The sequence below is a fragment of the Chiroxiphia lanceolata genome, chromosome Z (assembly GCF_009829145.1).
Source record: "Chiroxiphia lanceolata isolate bChiLan1 chromosome Z, bChiLan1.pri, whole genome shotgun sequence".
NCBI lineage: Eukaryota > Metazoa > Chordata > Aves > Passeriformes > Pipridae > Chiroxiphia > Chiroxiphia lanceolata.
In genome coordinates, this window is record NC_045671.1 from 61,569,807 (window position 1) to 61,592,972 (window position 23,166).

Genomic DNA, 23,166 nt, shown 5'->3' on the forward strand with positions numbered 1-23,166 from the left:
GTTTAATAATTAATAATAGTCATCAGGCTATTGCTGCTGTCTTGTATCTGATGCTTTGCGTAAGTGATTACAGAAATTAGCTGCAGCAAAGTATGCATTGGTATGTTATTAGTGCCCACATCCAGTGCACTTTAGAGAGCAAGCTAGAGGTTGAATATGTCTCCAACCACCTGAGTAATACTCAGAGCATAAAACTGTGTACCCTGCTGTGTTGTGCTGTAACCAGGACAAGACTCTTCCATTTCACAACTTACTGTCTATAACATTTATCTTGTAATTCTGACATCTAGGAAGGAGGTAGTGTAATGTAGCATATCAGTCCATGGTGTACTGTTTTGCAGGCCTTAAAGATGGAACACCTGTTGCTTGAGTAGGTGAAATACATTTCAGGCCCTCACAAAAATTGGGGTTTCTAATGCTTAGGTTGTACTTTAACATGTCGTGGTTAACTAAAGTTCCTTTGATACTCTTTACAGTTTCTGCTCCCAAATGCTACTATGTTTAAAGCCTGTGCTTTGGAGTCCAGCTTAGGCTTTGAATCTACAGGGAGATCAGCCAGACAGATGAAACCTCAGTTTCTCTCTTTTCTTATCATCTTTTTGCCCATGAGATACTGACACACAACTTTATAGTGAATGGAAAGGAAAAGTGATGGCTGGAGCGCAGTTGTGAAACCGAAGTTCCATCGCTTTCATCCTTCACCCAGTGTGACATTTTTAGGGGTAAGAATGTCTGACCATGACTTCAGCATCGTACTGGAGATCAATGCAGAGCAGCACTGCCAAAAGCAGCAGGAGGTTTTAACGTCTTATCACTTTTCATAGAGATAATTGACCTTCAAGTGTTTTATTCACACCCTTCTTATAACTTCTGTAAAAGAAATCCAAAACTGGACTAGTGTTGGAAATACTCTGAACAATTTCTTTGTACATGACTCTAGCAAAGACACACAAGCCTGTATAGAGTGCTCTGCCTCAAGGCACCACTGAGACTGGTTCAGTTCCCTTCTGGGAACCCATTAAGAGATAGACAAAACAAGTAACTGTTTGTGATAGCATACTCCTGGTTTTGTTCCCACTCCAGATTACGATAACAGGAATTAACATGGGTGCTTACTACAGATAAGGTCTTAGTTCAGAAGTCTACTGCATGGAGGTGAAGCAGTGAAGCATCGACCACTGTGACACTCTTATCTTCTTGAAAGAACCCAATTTCACAGCGAAAGAAACAGGCCAGCTACATGTTCAGTTCTGTTCATGTAACACATGCTGGAGGTCCTGCTGAGTTCAATAATACTGATTGAATATTTGGAAATCTGGATTTGACCCTAAGAGTGCATGGCTTGACAATATTAACTTTTTAACAGAGTTGGGGTTTTTTTGTGAGCATGTGTACACATCACTCTTTTGGGGCCAAGTAGCAAGAAATAACTGACTTCAGATGAAGAGTGAATCTGCTCTAGGCTTATAGGATTTGACCTGAATGTACCTGTGACTATTCTTGCATGCATAAAGGTCCAAATATGTGGACTTACTGGATTTAAATTTTAAAATACTCAAAAGTATGAGCTGAGTGAATGACAACTGTAAGGATTTTCTCAAAACCCCATGTATTAGTATTTAATATTCTTCAAAATAGTATTACTGTTAGAAAAGCTTTAAACTAGTTTCTTTTATCTTATGACCTCTGATTGGAGTTTCTCAAGAGGCATTTTCTCTTACATTTTTTGCCTGAAAACTGAAATTTCTGTGTAGATTTAGAATTAATTAGTGCAGTCACTAATCAGCTGGTTTTTTTCCCCAGTAGGATTGGATTTAGACAGATGTTATAACCCTGTGCAACAACTGGAATGGTGAATTTTGAAGATGTTTCCATGCAATTTCTGAAGACACTTTTGTACAGTGTGTTTGAAGGAACTTCCACAGTGAGTAAAATGGACAAAACGCTTTAAAAATGATTGGTAGTAGCATCCACAGCCTAATTCCATTGTCAGCACATACATTTCCATTTAAGAGCAAGAACATATCTAATAAATCACAGAGGCACTGTTCTTGACAGCAAAGAACCAAAGACATAAGTAACCAGCTGAAATAATACTGTGTGGCTGCCAGGTGTTCTCTCCTCAACATGAGAAATTAAGGTAAACCACTTGTCCCTGTCTCTCTTAGTTTACAACTGTATGCTACCTTTGCTTTAGCCACCTTCCCTGCCCACTGCCCGCAACATGTCAAGTTTTCAACAATGACACAAGGAGAACTTACGGTTAATTAACTTGTTTCTGACACAATGTCCCTCAAAGCCATCTCAAAAACAGGGAAATTCATCACTGCTACAACTGATCATATCTTAACTTAGACAAGTTCTAAAACGCAGTTTGAAACCAGAATTAGGAACACAAACAACTTTGGGATATAGCCCAGTGTGCCCAGTTCAGAAATTAACTCTTTGTAACTTTGATCCAGTATCTCATGGAGTCTGAATTAAATCCTTGTATCTCCATGCAAAAACCTTGAAGAATTAGGCACTGGTGCTTAAAGCACTGCCCTTACAATAATTCAGACTAAAATGTGTTATATAAATTCAAGCTCTATCTATAGCAGAATCCCGTAGACCACTCTTTTAGACTGCATTTTTTATTCCTTCAGGCTGTAAAGGACTCTTGATATCCCAATGTATTACAACTGAAATGAGGCACACCCTCTTAATCTGAAGTCTTCATACCACAATCAAGTATCTGTACTTGAAAACAATGGGCAATAAATACTCACCAGATATTCCTCCTCTAAGCTGTCTGGAAGAAGGGACACCAAGAAATGCTAGAAGAAACATATGAAGAGACTGCTTACTGCAATTGGTTGACAAAGTTTCTTAGTTGTCATACAGTTCTCTGGAAGAGGTAGAAATATAAATCTGCAAGGAGAATGGCAGATTGTTTCACTAGCCTGTTTTATGACTAGTTGATATCCAGTGACAGGACTACACATTAGGAAACATTTCTTAATCAAGAGGATGGTGAAATACTCGAACAGGCTTCCTAGAACTTGATGCTCCAAGCCTGTCAGTGTTTAAGAGGTGTTCAGACAATGCCCTTAACAAAATGCTTTAACTTTCAGCTAGCCTTGAAAGGGCCAGGCAGACGGACAGTATAATCACTGTAGGTTCCTTCCAAAGGAAATATTCTATTCTATTCTATTCTATTCTGCTCTGCTCTGGTCTGCTATATTCCATTCTCTCTTGTTGCTTATCTGTAATATACTAAAGGCTGAGTCCTGCTGGGCCAGTTGCTGAGCAAACACAGAGTGCATGACTAGCCTTGCGTGAAGAATGGGCATCCCAAAGAGAAGGCAAGCAAGAAAGTGAGTACATGGAAAAGCAGTCCAACAATGCAGTCATTAACAGAGATGTTGTAAATGTTTTATAAATTATGATTTTGACAAATGTTGACCACGTTTTGGTAGTATTAGCAGAGATACCTAACTTACCTCAATGAGCTTCTTCTCTCACCCTTGTGGAAGCACAGTCATACACAAAGTCGATTTCTCGTTCCTTAGAACTATGGGGGAAAAAGGAGTCATTAAGGAACTAAAAAGAGAAAGGCATTCTCCTAAAAGTTGTGCCAAATCTCTATTGATTAGTTCCTATTACCTACACTCATTTCATCCTCTGCCAAATTATCACCTTTTCTTTAACTCTACTAGGTCAGCTGTATGACTGGACTTCATTTGAGCTGGTAGAAGCAATATTCTTAAACAAAAATGAGGGTCCCTTTCTAATATTATTTTCTAGTTTGGCCTAGAAGACAAAAGAATTCTACTTCTTGTGTTCATTTTGCAGTTTTCTTGTTCACCTGACAGTTACTAAGGGAAAAGCAGAAGAGAACTATTAATGGAAATACATCTTCACGTAGGCAGATATTGCCTGGTAAATCTGCCAGGAATATGGATGGCTTCTGGAGCAGAGGGGACAGGACTTATCAAAAGGTCATTCAGGAGAGCCTGTAAACAGTTTGCTGTGTGAAAGAAAGCCTAGGTTTAACTCCAGGGTACAAACTGTTACCAGCAACAATTAAAACCTCTTCCAATGGAAGAGGCATAAGACCAAGCAAAAAGCTTCCAGTTGTGGTCTCAGTACTTCAGCACATTTTTAAGCGTTTAGACTGTGACCTGATAAAAGACATAAACACCCACTGTGCACCAGCCTAAAAGGTTTTGCTGTAAATGTCTTAGTCTAGAAGCTAAATATTAGTTAGACTCACAGAAGTGCAAGTAGAAAGATAAGTCTTCATGAGAGCAATCTCAGAAATTGCCTATATGCCAAATGGGAGCTGTTTGTGACCACATATGACCGACATGCTTGAGCAGAAGTGCCAACTCTGCAACTCTGTGAACTCTTTTGTTCCAAGTAATTCCAAAAAATTGTGGAATAGAATTATTAACTGTAGTCAAGCAACACATACTGCATTAACAAGTAACACTGTGCAGTTAACAATGATCGTTATTCCAGATGTCCAGAAATCAAACACATAGCAGTTTTTTCCCTCGCTAAAACTCCTCAGCCAGTCATGTATATGTTGGTACACTCAATTACTTACAAAGTTCATGTGAGATAGTGCTTCTGTATCTGTTTGTGAAACTAACCCTGTGGGGCTGGGAATAGTAATTTGCTAAGTATAATGTGCTAAAATCACATTGAAGCATCCTAAAGGACAACTACTAATAAGAAATGTGTAAAAGAAACAAGTCATAAACATGATGCTATGCAAGATTAATCAAAGTCTGTAAGGGGACAATATGAATACTAAGAAAATTAAAATTGGCAGTTACCAAAAATAGATTCTTTAAATATTTGGAAAGAAAAAAATAACATAAGTAAGTATGCTGGAGGTGTAAAATAAAGATGTGCTTCAATTTACTAGAGCCATGCACTGATGGGAAATTTGGTCCACTGATGAAACTTACTACCATAAACTCATCTATAGCACTGGAAGAATGTCAAGAGATGGAATGTCATTCTCAAGGGAGAAAAAGAAGGTGTTGCGTGATAACGATATTCCTCTATAGGAGTATCAGCTAATTGGCCATGTTTGAAGCTCTGCTGTTTCCCTGGCACTTCCAAATATGCTATAAACAAACACAAAACCAAACAAATAAACAAAGCTTACCACTGGAGGGTATTGTCATGTCAAGCTGTAACAGAAAGGCATCTGGAGGTGCTAACTAATTTATTACACAAGTGTTACTTCAAGTTGTAACAGGAAGGCACCTGAAGGAAGTAACAAACCTTATACCCATGTGGTGCTGTTCACACTGAAGAAAAAAAGCTTCTCAATGGAAAAGATGTGATCATTTCTCCATTATTAGGCACAGCAGTGGATGAAGACCTTTCTGTTGGCTTCTCTTCATCTTGATATCCTACCTTTCTTCTGCCTCTGAACTACCCAAAGTCATCAGGAAAACCTACATCCAGTAAGTCCCTGTCAGGAACCTCAGTGAGAGATAGGCCTTGGTTGCCCTGACCAGCCTCTACCAGAGCCTCCATCTACACCCTCTGCCTAGGGCCTCCATTTAACCTCACACCTGGGCTTTCAGTCTTTGCCTGAGCTACATCTTAGGTGCACTTGTCCCTAGCTTTCTGTGCCTGAATTGTTGTTTGGATTTCCTGGGTTCACCTTGGACCAAACATGTTACCTCCTCTTTGCCTGACGCTCACCAGACTGTCAGTAGGACCTGCTGCAGTCACCACTCTGGTTTGCTCACCTGCCTCTGGTGCCATGGGACAGTGCCGTGTTGCTGAGGTTACCGCCTGGCCTTGTGGCTGCTCATCTCAAACCTTCTTTGAGAAACAGGCTCCTCTTGCTGCTACCTGACCATCCCATGGAAAAATGAGTTCCACTTGTCCTTATAACTTGAACAGTAATTCCTGCCTCTGGAGGCTCTCCTTAATAACAGTCCTTAACGGCTTCTCCCACCCGGTAACATGTAATAGGTTTGTAAATGGTGGCAGTGAGTAACTCAATTCAGCATAATAAAAATGCAATGGGGAAAAAAGTACAATATTCCCGGCTCATTGCCAGGCAAGTATTATGAAATAGACTGAGAACATGCCCCAATTTTTGATGGACCTCCAAAAAGCCACCGGATTAGAAACATATTACATACACACTCAAGACTAGATCCTCTGAGAAGGGTAATAAAAAGGATTAAGAATTAGTTCTTTGCTGCCATACTCACTGGGCTCTTATCAAATTTTTCCATCTTTTTTTCTCTTAAGGACAAAGAGTGTCCTGAAACAGTACACTCAACACGAAGTGTTTGGTACTGTCTTACCAGCATCGAAAAATGTTTATCCTGAGACACGAAACAGCAAGTCCTGCTCCTAGTCTGTGCCTGTCTTTTGGTTCCTCGTCCTCTGCTCTGTGATTCAAATGGCTACCTTTGAGCTTAAACCAGGATTTGGGGTGACATTCTGAGTTTCCTCTGAACTGCCCAACGCCAAATATTTACCTTAAAACCAAAATTTATATACCTCATTGTGGGTGGGGATGTATGTTCACAACTTCACAGATTCTGTCAGTCCTATGCACAAATACTGATTTTGGATCATAATTTTTACATCCCAAATTTGCTAGATCTTGCTTTAGTGTTTACCCTAAGGCCTGGTAAAAAATTAAAATTTCATATCACCAGGCACAATTAAAATATCTTTCAATTTCTCCCATTCCTAAATATTACACACCATTCCCTAAGGCTCTTTATATCCAAACTTTGCCAAAGCCTATTATGGTTCTCACCTAATCTTTTGCCACCCTTTAAAGTATCCAAAGATCTTAGCAGCTCTAGACTAAATTTTTTGGGCTATAATTAACAGGTTAGCTATGTTTCTTCCAGCATGAGTAATTTAGTTAGTACATACCATGAGACAGAGAAATATTAATTTGTTGCCATTAGCCAATAAATGCTGCTAAGGTTTACTGTGGCCTTAGAATGACTGCGCTTTGAAACCAGGAGAAGAACCATAACCTCAAATGGTAGCCGAGTCTTAAGCATAAAAACCTTTTCCCCATGTGAGGGTATTTCAGACTATAGTGAAGCAGTATAAATAAATTCTTTAACAGTAACTTAACGTATGACTATAGCAATAGCACATATATTTTAACACATTCTTATATTTACCAGCTGAACAGAAATGTCTCAATTCTATATCTCAGGAAAAAACAAAACAAAACAAAACAAATAATCTCCCCCAAAAAAACAGCTGCTATTAAACCATGACCACACAGTAATTTCAGTCTGAACTAAACTTAGGTTTTTAATAAATACAGCTTCTGGTAGCTTAGCAAAGCAATTTCTCCCTTTTCTTTCCTGCTGGCAAAACTCTGCTAAGATTCTGCACCCAGTTTCTGCAATGCATCAGGCCCCTTAGTGCAAGACACAGAATGGTAAATCACAATATCTAATTGTCACTTTGACTGGTTCATTCAATGGAACTAGTTTGCTTAGTGATCAGCAGCGTCAAAGATTTGTCTTGTATTATTGACTCTCAGTGTAGTGGGTAATCTGGTGGAGAAGCCATACCCTACCACCAGCTGGTACTGTACACAGTAAATCAGAGAAGCCCGTGGAAGTCCACGGCTGCTCTCTCCAGATATCTGCTCTGATACACTATTGGACTGACCCCAACAAAAAAGTGGAGGAAGCTACCTTTTTTAAGTTTGTGGAATGACCTTAGTTGTGCCAGAACAGCTGAGGAGCTGGTCAAATTGTAGTGAATTGTCAGGTTTATTCAAGACTGTTATTTCTTGAGCTATAGTTGCTAGTGAAAGCCTTCTGTTGTCAAGTTCAAGCAAAGCTGAATGACCTAATCAACAACTACCCTGCTAAGAAATCTCCTACTTTTTTTTTCCAGGAAACTAAACAAAGGAGCTCTTACTAGAAATTGTGCTGTATGATATTCTCAGAAACCTAGCATATCTAACTACATAAACATAATATTTTATACAGAACTGGGAAGTTTTAACAGGAGAATTACCTGAAAAACAACAATGTATCAAATTATTCTGAGTAAATAGGAGTTAAATAAAATGGAGTACAGAACAGTATCTCCCTGAATAAAAAGAGGTTTAGAAGACCTTTTAGCTGCCAACTACTAATTAATGTCAGAAAATCCCAACTTAAAAACATATGGTATTGAAATTACAATCACAATTGCAAAACCAAAAGTCATTTTTTTTGTTTTGTTTTCATAGTGTAAGCAAGTGCTAGCAATACAGACAACAGGAATATCAATAAGATATGGACGAGAAAAATACGGTAGGTGTTAGTTTCTTTAAACTTGATATGATAACCTCAAAGACAAGTCATTTTCAGTAAAATGCTATGCTGCTAAAAATAGATAAACATAGTTTGTTTAAAATAGATCAGATTGACTGTTGTCTGTCTAATCATATTTGTATGCTGAGTAGACTGCATATCGTGCACCCAGGCCCTGATGCTATAATTTGATCAGTGCATACAGACCTCTGTTCTTTCTCAAAGTTCTATTTAATTAAATTAAACTATATACCTCTTTAAAGTAAACAAGACTATCACTCAGTTTATATGTCCTTATAAAAGAGGCAGCTGAAACACAACACATCTAGTTTATAGCCAGCACAACTCCATGGACTTCCCTAAAGTTGCAAAAAACATGAATTTGACATGAATCAGGAAGAACACAATTCAAAGTAATGCAAAAAGGAGAAAAAGTAACAGACATAACCAAAAAAGGGAAGCAAGCAGAAAAGAAGTAATTAAATAAGTGGACCCATGAAAAACAAAAAACTAACCCACAAACAAACAAACAAACTCCTGCAAACCCCAAACAAACAAACTCACTAAAGCGACACAGGCAAAGTAGGAATATAACTCTCAGAGCCCAGGTTTTCTTCCTGGAAGTGTTTCTCTCACATTATTTTTATCTCTCTCTGTGTCTCTCCCCTTTAGTCCTTCCCTCCCAGAAAGGGAATGATCAAAGTTTTCTTCCTTTTTGTTGTTCCCTGCATGTGTTAACAATCAGCTCACAGGCCCTATCACAAAGGATTTATACTCTTTTTCTATTATAACAATCTATCAAACTTTCTATTGGCTTTGTGAATTGCAGTTGGAAGTTAATTTAAAAGCATTCTTCAATGGCAGCGCAGTCTAGATTATCGCTGAAACACACATTTCTATTTTTATAGGATGCAGAACAATTACAGGAGAACTCTTATAGTATTTTTAAATTACATTGTATATTTAACTTGTAACAAGAAACACGTGTGCCAAAGGATGAAACTGCATGGCATTTTTCACAATCTGACCTCTAAAGAAAAGTTCTTTCCAAGGATTCAAAAATCCTTAATTTTTATATTCATATATATAAAAATAGAATTACTAACATATATAAAATATATTCCAATACATCAGAAAAACTGAATATATTAGTATATTCTCATATATATGTGTATATGCTCTTATATTAGAATATAATAGACACATATATAATCTCCCCTTCTTTTCTCACAATAACTGATTCAAATACAATTATTTGAGGCTGCTGTTATGACTAAATTTCATTTTTTTTAATGACTACTCCCCGAAGTACTTCTTTGATCATGGTGATTTGTCTTGCTCCTGTAGTTTAGTTCATGGGGGAAAAGAAAAGCAAATGTCTACATACTTCTATATTCTTAGGACTGAAGTCTATCAGACTCACAAAACATTGACAATGTCAAGAATTGTCATATGACTGTCATCCATTTGATTGAGGCTACACATTTCTTTAAAGACATAGCCCAGAAAGGCATTAACTCAGGTAATTCCTTAAAGTCCACCCTACACAGGACATAACCAGAGGAATACAGTTTCTTGCAGCCTCATGACATGCAGATGACTCATGTGGTAGTCGCTTCGTGTTTCCACGCTACCTCTTGCTCTTGGGAGCAGGATGCAGAAGCAGCTCATTTGATCCCGCATGCAGCCACGTGTATGTCACTAGACTTGGTCGTGCATCACTCACCAGCTTCCCACCCTGCTTCCCAGTCCTCATACACATTTCTCCAGGCATCTGCCCATTGTCCCACCTATGTGTCTTGGGGGCACCCAGCTCAAGCTGTTATTTTGTTATTGCACCAAGATTAGATTATTTTAAGGATCTGGACATCTGTGACTCTGCTATGGGAAACCTGGGACCAAGCTGTTAAGGAAACCTGGTCTGATGGTATGAGCGTGGGGGGTGTAGCTGCGGAGGGACCTCAGTCCCAGCTCAGGCAGTGCGAGACTGACTGTCAGAGTGGCTCCTGGATAGCTGGACAGGGAAGTTTTCCTAACATATGGCTCAGTGAGTTTACAACCTAGAGAGACAACTCTAACATGGGCAGGAGCTGACTGTCCTTGAACAGCACAACAACCAGAGCTGGGGTTGTGCCACAAGGAAGGGAAGCCCAACCAACACCCAGTTCGGGGCTGGCACACCAGAATCCCCTCTGGTGGCCCCCCCGCAAGCAGCCAGCTTTCACCCTCTGTTGTGGCTGCCCCAGGCACCCTGTGGGAATGAGACCAACAGGACAGGAGGACACTGGGTCCTCCAAGGGACAAGCAGGAACTGGGGCCGCCCTGAACTGCAGCTGCCCCCTAAACTTTGCAGTGCTACAGGCTGGTGGACGAGGGGCTGGAAAGCGCTCCAGCGGGAAAGGACCTCAGGATGCTGTTTGACAGCCGGCTGAACACGAGCTAGGCATGCACCCTGGTGACCAAGAAGACCAATGTCATGCTGCCTTGTATCAGAAATAGTGTGGCCAGCAGGACCAGGGCAGTGATTGTCCCTCTGTACTTAGTGAGGTCGCACCTTGAGTACTGTGTCCAGTTCCGGCTCCTCACTCCAGGAAAGACATTGAGGTGCTGGAGCGTGTCCAGAGAAGGACAATGGAGCTGGTGAAGGGTCTGGAGCACAAGTCCTGTGAAGGGCTGCTGAGGGGCCTGGGGTTGTTTAGCCTGGAGAAAAGGAGACTCAAGGGGGACCTTATTCCTCTTTACAACTACATGAAAGCAGATTGTAGTCAGGTGTGGCTCCGTCTCATCTCCCTCAACTAGTGACAGGACAGGAGGACATAGCCTCAATCTGTACCAGCGGAGGTTCAGGATGGACATTAGGAGGAATTTCTTCACAGAAAAGGGTGATAAGACACATGAATGGGCTGCCCAGGGAGGTGGTGGAGTCAAGGTCCCTGGAAGTGTTAAGGAAAGACTGGACATGGCACTTAGTGTCATGGTCTAGTTGACAAGGTGGTGCTAGGTCACAGGTTGGACTTCTCCAAACTAAACTGACCCCGGGCCCGACGCTGCAATTCCGAGCTCTGAGCTGTGTAACGACACCACAGCCCAGCACCACCTCCCCCCACAGTCGCGAGACCGGCGCCCCGCGCAGGCGCCACGGGCCGGGAGGCGGCGGGAGGGAGCCCGCGGGCCCTCGGTGCGCCTGCGCCGAGCGCGCCCTGCTCGGGGCGGGGCGGCCCCGCCCTTGAGAGCCCCCGCCCAGTGCCCGCCCCCCCGCCGGGCAGGGGCTGCCCCGCCCCGGGGCCGGACCGCGCTGAGGGCGCCGGCCCGGAGCCCCCCGGCAGCGTCACCTGGTGCCGCCCGGGGCGGGGCGGGAGGCCGGCACATCCCCGCTTCTTCTTCCTCGGAGCCCCGGGGGTGGAGAGAGGGGCTGGGGGAGGTCCCCTCCGTCTCCGTTGAAGAGAGCGGAGCGAGTGGAAAGGTGGGTGTCGGAGAGGGGACGGGTTTCGGAGGGGCCGGGCTTGGGGTGGGGATATTCCCGAGGGCTGCTCCGCCAGGTTCTTGTGGAGGAAGGAGGAAGCCGGCAGCCGTCGCCGACCTGGGGCAGAGGGGCCGGGCGCTTCCGCGGGGAACTTCGCGGTACTCGGGGCGTGCGGGTCTCGCTTCCTTTTCCTTCCTCTTTCTTTTCCTTTCTTTTCCTCCCACCGCGGGCGGGCTCCGCGTTTCCCCCTTGCTCGGGGCTGGCTTTCCCCCCGCCGCGCCTGGCTGCGGGCCGGGATGCGGCGGGAAGCGCCGGGATGCGCCCCTCGGCGGGGCCGGCGCCGCCCTCCCGTCCCCCCGCGGCCGCCGCTCGGGGGCTGTTCTGGCCAGGTCCTGGTCTGTATCGCAGAGTTACCCCTGCTAAGGTGGCAGAAAGCCCCTTGGCGCCCGGCTCTCCTAGCGGTGGGTGAGGGTCGCGATGAGTTCTCGGATATTTGCGGTTTCGCGTGGTAACTGAAGTTTTGTGCCTCAAGTCTGAGGGTGGTGTGTGTGGCAGGGAAAACGTGGGAGTGCTGCTCTCTGCCTTGTCGCTGGTGCCTGGTGGAAGTGCATATGTGGAAGCGAACTGATTGACATCTATTCTGCAGGGTTAGTCAATAATCAGAATGGTTATTCAGGTAGTCCTAAATGCGTTTTGGTAGACCGCACTGAGGGCTTTAAGCACACAGCCACTTGTTACAGGGATGAAGTTTATACAGCATGTCATCCTCAAAAGATAAAAATATTTTTAGCAAGTCTGAAGTATTGTGCTCCCTTTTCTGAGGTAGCGTGATGTACGCTGACTATCTGTCATGTGTTTTGATAAAGTTTCATAACTTGAAACTAAGTAATAAACCCAGGTTCATTATGTATACTGCCAATTTCCCTCACTACTTTTTAAGTGAAAATGTGATTGCTGGTATTTTTTCCTTTGCCTATTGGTATTTCAAAATCCAAGGCCTAGGAAGCTTGACCGTGGTGGGAAATTCAGCTGTTCCAGGAAACTAACCAAGCCTAATGTCAGTAAAGTACTTTACTGTTTCTTTTATTTTTCTCATGATAACAGTATGCATATGTGAAAATGGAAATGTTCACTAAAGACTTCATATGAAGATGTAGCTGTTTCACTAACTTAACTTCATCTTGTACATCAGTGACATGTAAAATCTTAGCTGTTCTTGAAATCTAGGAATTCTGAAACAGAAGTTTCAGAAAAAAACCTTTCTGACATTTTTAACACTGTTATACTGGAGGCCTTTGTAGGGAGACAGGTTGACAAGAACAGTCTTGTAAAAATGCTGATTAGTCAAAAAGCAAATACTCCTAAGAAGTATCTTTTTGGAGAACTTCATTTAAAAAATATAGTAATTTTGCTGCGATCAACATTTCTTCACATTTGCTTTGAAGCTGCTTTTTGGAATATTTCAAAAGAAAATTTCAAAAGAAAATTCTGACTGGAGTGAGAATTTTTTTTTATTATTCTGTCAAATGTGTTTATGAGGAACATGTAATTTTGTTTTTCTTTTATTTTTTTGAGAATACAATTTTTTTTTTCTCTTAGATTGTGAAATTGCTATCTAATGTGGGTGTATGGTTCTTACTGTGGTCTCATACAACTAGTATGATGAATTTCTTTTCCAAAGGTGTTTGGTTTTTTTTTTTTTTTTAATTTTCATAAAGGTTTTATTGTTTCAGTTGAGAAGGGAGGGAAAAGGAGGTATCTGTTGGTTGATGTACTGCCCTGAGATACTGATAAAGATAACTTAATGTCGACATTCATTCTGTTTTGAGTAGGAATGATACAGGTAAAATATATGTAGTTCTTAAACTGTACAAATCTAATATCACAAAGTAGGACCTTTCTAATAAACTTACAACTCAGGGAGTAAGAAGATGACTATGGGCACTTAAAGATGAATCAGTTGAGTGCATTTTAAGAAATTTTCTGAAGTAGAACCTTTTATGTGTTTCAGTAAAGATACAGGTGGTTGAGGATAACTGCAAGTTTGAGTATACTCTGAGATATTAAATGCTGCCTGTGACACTTCAGGAAGACCTGGGGTTTTGGAGTGTTTTGGGAGTGTTCTTTTTTGTTAGAAGATGCTAAATACTCTCTGAGAATTGAATTTCGTTGGGTGATCTCGAAACTGTTAGTTAAAAATTCGAGGTGTTAAGACTGGGGTTAGTTAAAACTGCCCTCGTAAAATTAAAGTAAAACAAGTTACAATTTTTCATAAACCAGCTTGCGATTTCTTATTTTCGAGGGCATTTATGAAAAGCAAAAAGAGTAAAAGAAGGAAAATTACACTTCCTTGGCACTAATAGAGAAATGAAATAGAGGGATTAATTTCTTTCTGTGGAATGCTGAGGCTAATTTAGATCCAAAACTTGTATTTAGTGAGGGTAAGAATACACGCAGGTAGACACAGAAAAACCATTTTTATTTGGATCAGAAAGATTCTGTAGAAATCTGGGAGAGTTTCACTGTTTTATGGCAAAGAAATTGGCTTTTTATTTAAGCTTATTGCATTTGCAATAAGGAAAATAAGTCACGTCAAACTGATAAAATTCAGTGAAACCAGTAACGGTATGAACTGTATTCTTTTTACTATCAAAACCAGACCACATATATACATAGATGTATGTTTTTCTGTAACTGAGGTTAGCGGTTTCCTTCCGGGTTAGAAAGAGGGGAAAATCAGCAACAACAGTAAACACAGCAGCTGAATTAATATTTGTGAGTTAAATTCAGTCATTGCAGTACCAGATTAAATCATACAGTTTAACAAGGCTTTGGAATTGTGGAAAATGATGCTCAACCTTTTTTTAAGGAGTCATGAACCAGTTCCACATCAGTATCCACAAGTTTCTGGCTCAGAAGCCTTTTTCAGATTTATGTTCTACGTAGAGTAGAATTACATAGCATACTTTTTTGTGTAGTTGCTTCATAAAAACCTGTTTCTAACCTACTCTGAGTTATGTGCTTGTGTAAAATATCTAATATAGGCCTACTGTGAATGAAGTTATCCCTCCTTATCAGCTTGCTGTTCACTTATCAAACTTGTTTACTACTGACATCTCATATGATCAGAAACGGGAATCATGTCACAATCAGAAACGTGAAAATAGCAAAATATAAATCAATCTCATAGGTTCCCTAGCAGTTGTCAAATTATTGTTTGTTTGATTTGGTGTGTAGTCAAGAAAATTTATCTGCTTCGGGTACTCTGTCAGGGGAGATAAGCAGTTGAGTATGCTGGGTCCTATCAGGGGGTATTTATCAGGTTTTCTGCTGAACTAATCCTGTGCTAGCTGAAGCACTCAGAAGGTGGTAAGTGATAAGCACAAGTGTGTGTCTGTGTCAACTTTCTTTTAAAGGATATCCTGATTAAACATAATATTGCATCAAAATGTGAGGATGAGAGTTAGTTATGTAATAAAATTATACCTACAGCTGCTGTTTCAAGGCACAGTTCTTAATTATTTTCTTTTGCACTCATTAACTGTTGCATGTGATTGCACTCTTGCTTTGATTTTCCTGCTTTTTACCATTGTTTATAATTTTTAGTTTCATTTTGTGCTGCATCTTTTTTATGGAAGGATACATTTGAGACTTTTTTTTCTTTTTCTTTTTTCATTTCAGCTTCTGAAAATTGTACTTGTCTTTTCAGGTCTGTGGACGTGAGTTTTACCTTGGAGTTAGAGACAGCATTTTTGGCACTGTTGTAAGGTGAACAAGTATTTTGGCTGTTGATCCTGTTGATACCACTCTTCCCTGCTCTTGCTGCTTCCCTGTTGACTGAAGTTATTCAAACTCAAGTCTGTTGCCAAAAGAGCAGCACCATCCTCGACAGCACATTTCTGCACCTCCCTCGTAAGTGTAGCAACTCTCATGTGTGAACTGCACAGTAAATCAAATTATTCTGGTACTGTGCTGCCTCGCAGTTGTTAGTCACGGCAGCAGGAGCTGCAGCATGTGAAAACACAAAGGTGAGGAATAACAGGACTGCCTTTGCTCACTGAAGCCTTAGCTCAGCTTAAAATCACCAGGAAACTGCACCGTAAATTTCCTGTGAAAGCCAGTGGAATGAATGCTCATATGATTCAATAATCTAACCATTATCTTTATCCTTGCAGTTAGCTTCATTAATCACACTGAACTACAAGTAATTTAACTTGTTGCCATTCTTATTTGTTAAAAGACATGGTGTATTACAGTGGCATTTAAATCAAGAAGACAGATCATTCTTTCTCCACAGTAAATAGCAGAAGCAAAGGAACCAGAATAATATTTGCATATGTACACTGTGTGAAAGTGTGCATGCTTCACACAAGAACAAAAGTGTATGGTGGGGTCAGTACTCCCTATTAGAATCTTTCCATTGAAATGAAATATTACTATTTCTTGGAAGGTGGGTTGCATTAATCACAGGAATAAGGATGATCCAAAAGACAGTTCAGATATAGGCAGAAATCAAATCTTACCATGTCATCTACTTTGGGTGGAACCATCATCATCATCATGGCTGGGCTTCGTGGATGAAGATTTGGGAAAGGACTCTACCCATGTGCTTATGGCTAAAAAGGCCAGTATGAGACAGGCATGTCCGATTGCAAAAGGCACAGCAGAAAGACTCCTTAGGTGGTATATTCTGCAAGGTACAATTCTTTCTGCATTGTCTTTTCTCCTCAAGAATGATCCTGTGTGCTTTCTCAAAAGCATCAGCAGCGTTATAGATGGTGTGTCTCCAGACCTCCCGATTGGAGGCCAGAGTAGACCAGTTATGATGATCAATATGGCCAAGGCTGAGATGTTGTTTCAGGGAGTCCTTGTATCTTCTCTTTGGGGCTCCTCTCATGCAGCAGCCGGTGGACCAGACCATGTGGCAAACCTAGGGACTGGTAACCCTTTCCTGGTCTGTAGGTTGCATGGTAGCTACATCTGAAGTGGCATGTGAGAAGGATATGACAAAATTTCCATGTGTAATGAAGAGCAGGCTACTGCTAATCTGATGTACCTTGCAGGGATTTGGTTTAGAGTATTGCTCCAACTTTTGATTCTTCCTTACTTGGTAGTTCTCAGTCTGCAATACTTTGTTGTCCAGAGTGGCAACATACTTCAAAGACTTCATTTGGGTGTATAAATTATGCTTCAACCCTTTTTGAGATACAGACTCTCATATCTTAAAGGTCTTTTCCAACTTCAATGATTCTATGATCCTATATGCCTTCATCCTTTCACCAAAATGTTTTCTAGGCTAGAAACACTAACAATACCGTTTGGCAATCAGCATGAAATGCATGTTGACATGGGGACACCAAAGACCACTGCAAATTAAATTAATATAGCATCCAAGTAATTTATTGACTTGTAACATTAACAGGTGGTTTAGTTTAATTCATAAATTACACATAATCTCTCTTGGTTTTGTTAGGCCTTCTTTGTCTTCCTGGTTTTGTGCAGTTTAATTAATTTTCTTTCTGGTTCCATTACTGTAGGTTATTTGGTGGTTCATTTTCTCATTTTACTACCCTCTATTACTGTATTCATTTTCTTACTCTTTTTTAATTTGTCAGTGTATCTTTTTCTATTTTCTAGTCTCTAATTTGTCTTTCTTGCTCCGTGCGTACAGACAAGTTGTTTGTTCTGATCTTGTGTTACCAGGAAAACTGCTCTAGCTTCACATCTGTTCCTTCCCCATCGTCTCAGTTACCTGTTCTTTCCCAAAACATAGTCAGTTTGAAATCTGTAATGATTTCAAAGTGATGTTGAAAAAAAAAAATCATTACTGTGAAGTTATTCAGTACATATTGTAAGACCTTGGATGCAGTGGAAGCTGCAGAACTTAGTTTCTTTGGAGGAAACTTTGTGGACTCACAAGTAGGTGATCTGCTTGGTTTTAGTTTGTTTTCTGTTAGTGCTAGAAAACTTTTTTTCTGTGTAATAAAACCTGGTAGAGGTTTAGAAAAACTTACTCTCTTTATAAAACCGGTCAGTTTCAGAAAATGAGTACAAATTGTGTCTGTCATCACTGAAGATTAAAAGCAGCTGCTGCTTCAGAAACTGAGTTGACTTAATTGTTATTAGTTTGAAAGTCTGTCATAGAAGACTATTTCTGTATAATTTCTGTTTACTAAGTAACTTAAGAGTAAAAGGACTTTAGAGTTACTGTTAAATCACTTCACAGTATGCTTTGATCAGGGAAAATCATTATTTCACCAATAAATTGTGTGTTCCATTGAGAGCTGGAAGAAATGAAGGCTGTTAGAGGATGTATTACTGTGAAATAAAACTGAAGGGAGAAGTTCATGTTGTGTGGCTGGTGTAATATTTATGTGAAGGAATAAGAGAAGAGAAGAAGTTTTCTGTAAATACTGAGAAGATGAAGCATTTATTTCAACGGAAGATGGAGGTTTTCTGGATACAGGGGAGAATGTAAACAAAAATAAGGGTATATTAATGCTGTGCTGTCTCTTGAGTCTCTAGACAGTCTGAGATTATGACTATGCACTCATTTATATAACCAGTGTATTAATACTGAAGCTTTAATCTAAAGGATGATTTTTACAGGGGCTAATTTATTTACTAATTGTTCCAAAAGATGAAACAGAGTTGGGATGAAGAACACAGATCCACTGCATGAGAAAATCTCATACAGTGAGAAACTGATAAGGAACACTGCTAGTGAAGCAGGGAGGAAGCCAAACAGTGATAAGACAAAAGGACAAGAACTGTGGGAATCATGGTTGTGACCATGTTTTCCTTGCATACAACACTGCTCTCCTAGAAAACATTGAGTATTAATTAAAAATTCAAGTTGTGAATAGAAATGTTATACTCTGTTGTTATCTTGGTACAAATCTTTCATCTGTTAGGACAAGAGCTTATTCAAGTCATACTTGATTTATGTGATAAACATCATCAAACAGACTTTTATTGCTTTCCAACCTCTTGACTTCAAGCATGCAATCCCTAGAGTTCTTAGTCCTAGAGTTACGTGATTGATTGTGTGTATGAGTCCTCCTTTTAAAAAATATAAAAATTCTAGTTTTTACTCTAGTAAAGGAAAGTTTTAAATGTGAAGCTGAAAATTAAATAGTCAAAAAGCAAATAGTCAAGAACATGTGTCTTCAGAGTGTCATGGTTGAGACTAGGAACATTTTTTTTTTTTTTTAGACTATTTGTAAGGTTCTGAAAATTTGTAAGTTAGAAAAAGTGGTTTTATGCTTTTAAATTAAATGATTGACCAGTTGAGAGTCAAGTCTTTTTGGTATCTTCCTATGAATCCATGATGTTTTTTGGATACATGGGATATGAGATTTTTATTTTCTCCAAAAATATTATGTTCTTAAACTAAGATATGTATATTTAGTTCTGCAGAGCAACAGAAATTAAAGTAACAAATATAAATGTTCTTCCATGCTACAAGGTAGAGCTGCTGATAAACCCTGTATCCTGGAATCCTGTTTATGATTTTTTCTCTTTTCAGAAGGAATTAAGGTTAAAAATGAATGGTAAAAGGGATGTTTCCTAAAGAAATTTTGCAGAAATTTTGTTGATTGCGATTGTGATCCAGCTAGTTGTTGTTTTGTTTTTCTTTTTCTCCGTACTGTGCATATTAAACTATTTCCTTTGCAAGAGGAAATAAAATAATCCATATCACATTTTTACTTTTATCACAATGTTTTTCTTTCTTCCTTTAAACTATTTATCATTACCTTTTCAAAATTATACATAATATTATTATTTTATCTTTCCATTTTTTTTAATACAGTGTTGTTACAGATCTCTTAGCAATTGGTTTAAATGGAGGAATCTCTTTATAGCCTTTCACACACACTTACTAGTTCTTCTGTTATATCCCTTCCTGGGTTTGCTGTCACTATATTGATTGTTCTGTTTTTCTCAGGTGTATTTCTTTCTCAATTTTAACTGTTAATAATAACAAATTATAAACTAGATTGTCCAGTTATGGTACTTTTGTATTATAGGGCTATGTAAGTTTTCTTCTGACCAAATTCAAGCGAGACAGCTTACTGGTGCTTCATTTAGGTTACTGGACGTTTGAGACATGACCTGTGCATAGTAGAGCATATAATGATGCAAAACTATACACAATATAGCATCATACAGATACATTTGTGACTTAAAGCAAAAAAAGTTGAGTTTAAAGCCAAGTATCTTCTTGCTGTACAGAACTTCATTCTGTATGGCGTTTATTTACAGATGTGTTCCCATATTCAATTGCTTATTAATAATAAGGATGAAAATTTTTGTAAAGGTTGTGTTGAGGGTTCTGTTGATTATTTGAAAAAGGTATATATTTGAAAGGAATACGTTGAAGTAACTTTCTTAAGTAACTTAACAAAAAACCTGTGTGAACTCGTAAGGAAAACTTAATATTTGTGTATTTAAGGGTTAAACTAACTAGGAAGAGTAGACGTCAGTCTTTATTGTTAAATTTTGTATTTATACTGTCAGAAAACAATATTGTTGGAAATTGTAAATGAATGATGATACCATGGAAAAAAAGCAGTCATCTTTTCGATGCAGAGTTTGAGAGGAAGCTCTGCTTCTGTGTCATGATGCCTGCTTGGTCTCTAGAACACTGAAAGTGTCCTTTCAGATGAGCTTAAAGCCCTCATACTAGGTGGAGGTATTTCTCACTTTAAAAGTGAAAAGGCACATTTTATGTTCATTAAAAAACTTAACTTGTCACACTAATTTGACAGCTCTTGATAATCACATGCTCAAGGTTGCTTTTACATACTTTGCAACTTCAAGAGGAAGATGTTATTTCCTTATGTTCTTGCCCTGTATCCAGCATAAACACAAAGTACATAATGTTTTTCTCTTAACCTTTTAATTACTGTTGCACGACTCCTTGAAAGTGTACAGTATCTTGTTACCAGTGTAGGAGGGAACTTCAGTAGTTGACAAAAGAGGCAGCAGAGCAGGCTATGTTGTAAGCAGAGCCACTAAGCATTTGAGTCTATGGGAAAGTAGCTATCAGGGCTAAAACAGTGTGCTTCTAGGGTGGCTGGCAAACAGCAACTTGAGCCAGTGTTTGGAAGGGGTCTTTATGGTGGTGGAAAGGAGGTTTGCTTATTTGTGATCTTTGCCTATAATTTCCTTCTGTTTCAACTTAATGAAATGGCAGGCTTTATCTTTGTAAGGTCAGTTTATTTTTAGTGCAAATATATGATTCTGAAATTTCCCTTTCCCTGAAGTTTGCCTCCACTTTCTTCAAAATCTTTTTATTCTGACATCAGCAACTTTGTACTTCACATTAAATCCACATTTTGGAAGTAGGAGTTGCAACTCCTTTGCAAACATGGTTTGTGGAAGAAAGAGTAAAAAATATAACAATTATTTAGAGACCTTACTGCAGAAGTAGAAGAAATGGAAATTTTTACTCTTCTCATGACCCTTAACTTTTTTTTTTCACAGTCAGATTCTATAAAAATTAAAAGTATGCATTAAAAGGTATACATTAGAGCAGTTCATTTAAATTTAACAGTGATTTTTCACTGGTATAGCTTGAAATTGTCATGTTTCAAAGTTTACTTGTAGCAGTAATTACTTTGCTGCCATATAGAATCTTGTAGAATAATGTACACAACTTTAATTTATATGCATAAATTGGTGCTTTTGAAAGAATTATTTTTCCTTAAAATTGGCCCTTTTTTTTGTTGTTCTAGCTATCTCATAGTAAAAACTGTGATGATATTCTTCGTTGTTGTTGACTTAAAAATAATAGTCTAGAAAGGTGGCTAGCTAAATTGTAGGAAAACCATCTATGCAAACATAAGTTTCTCTGAGACTATCCCATTTGGAATTAATTGAACAGTACTGAAGAATTTATGACTTCTAGAAAATAAGAGAGGAAGAAAATACTGCAGTTAAATGCTGGGGGTGGGAGTGGAGTTGTGAAAAGATGGTTTTATTTACATACATCCTTTTTAAATATTAAAACTTGAACTAGCTGTAAGGTGCCTTATTGCTCTTACCTTACCTGTTACCACTTAATAATCTCAAACAAAGGCAAAAATGTTGCTGTGAAATAGGAGAGGTGGAAAGTCTGATGGTTTCAGAAAAAGCAGTCTTATTGTTAAGAGATCGCTAATGTGTTTGGAATGATGGAATGAATGCAGAAATATAGGAGGATGTTGCAGCCTTGGGTTGGTAGCCATCTCGTGTGGAACAATTGCATTTACTTCATTTCTCACAGATACATATCACAGGAATATTTACCGTGTGATTGGTGCAGTCCTTCTGACATTGAAACAGAAGGATTGTGCTGCTTTCTGTGAGTGTAGCTTTGTGCTGGAAGAAGTGATTGTCAGGGAGGGGTTAGGCAGCATGCTTACTTGTCCTGCCTGCATCTTTGTTTTTGCCTGTGCAGCCTTGCAGGGGACTGGTCCAAGTGGCTCGCTGAGGTTAAGTAACTACTACTGTGTTGTGGAAAGTGGTAGTGATGGCACCACGGCAGTGTAAACTCACATCCCTGCTGAAAGGAGTGCTTGTCAAGGTGGCTTTGTAGACTGTTTTCTGAACTGGACTTAAGAGTGAATAACTAGGAGGTAGCCAGTGGAAGACTTGTGTGCAGAGACAGAGTAGGGGCATGGTAGGGCTCTTTAGCCTCTGCAGAAAGATTTTTGTAAAATAGCATCTAGGGCACACTACCTTCCTGTGTGGACTTTTTCAGCACCTAAGGCCTTGCCAACCCTTTTACCAGTAGCAGATCTTTGTCACCACATTAAATGCTTAATGTTACAAAGTATTTAAAAAATAACACTTTTATTTTTCACTGTGGAAGAAGGAGATTGAACAAACGGACTTCAAGAAATTGAATTGTTATTTCTTTGTGGATTCTGTATGAAAAGCGTTGTGAAGATACTGAAGAAGTATATGTAATCTTTTTCACTAATCCAGAATATCCCAAACATGCATTTTGTATGTCAACTTCCAGGAGAACTGCTGTGGTGTCAGTTTATCTTTGCATTCTATAGTGTTTTTGCATTTGGTTTGTTTTTGTTTTCAATCAGTGACTGAGAAGGCTTGTCAGTTATCCTGCTGGCTAAATACCATCTTCGTGAACGAAGATTTGGGAAGGACTCTACCCACATTTGTTACAGGCGCGCTGGTGGCTAAAAAGGCCAATATGAGATGGAGAAGTCTGGTTGCAAAAGGCACAGCAGAAGGGCTCCTTAGGTGGAATATTCTGCAAGACACGATTCTTTCTGCGTTGTCTTTTCTCCTCCTGTGTGCTCTCTCAAAAGAAGCAACTGGCTAAATAAGGAAATGACGAAAAGCATCTTTATAATATTCTTGTACTTCAGAAATAGTTTGGTT

At 39.5% G+C, this 23,166-nt stretch overlaps 1 protein-coding gene and 1 long non-coding RNA gene across 7 annotated transcripts in view; one reads left to right on the forward strand and one right to left on the reverse strand.

Moving 5' to 3' along the window:
• Positions 1-2,766: 2,766 nt before the first annotated feature.
• LOC116780566 lies at positions 2,767-11,773 on the reverse strand. Its single transcript, XR_004354521.1, has 3 exons — positions 11,642-11,773; positions 3,483-3,553; positions 2,767-2,816 (listed from the first exon to the last, which is right to left on the reverse strand). It is a non-coding gene; the product is annotated as an uncharacterized LOC116780566 (long non-coding RNA).
• PTBP3 (polypyrimidine tract binding protein 3) overlaps positions 11,615-23,166 on the forward strand; it is a 52,143-nt gene continuing 40,591 nt past the window's right edge. For 2 of the 6 annotated variants that reach the window (XR_004354518.1, XM_032675733.1), the window contains exons 1-2: positions 11,615-11,772; positions 15,454-15,684. The gene's annotated coding sequence lies outside the window, so the exon portion shown is untranslated. Of the gene's footprint in view, positions 11,773-11,839; positions 11,948-15,453; positions 15,685-23,166 lie in introns of those variants that run through there. The other 4 variants (XM_032675732.1, XM_032675730.1, XM_032675729.1 and 1 more) reach the window with 4 other exon arrangements.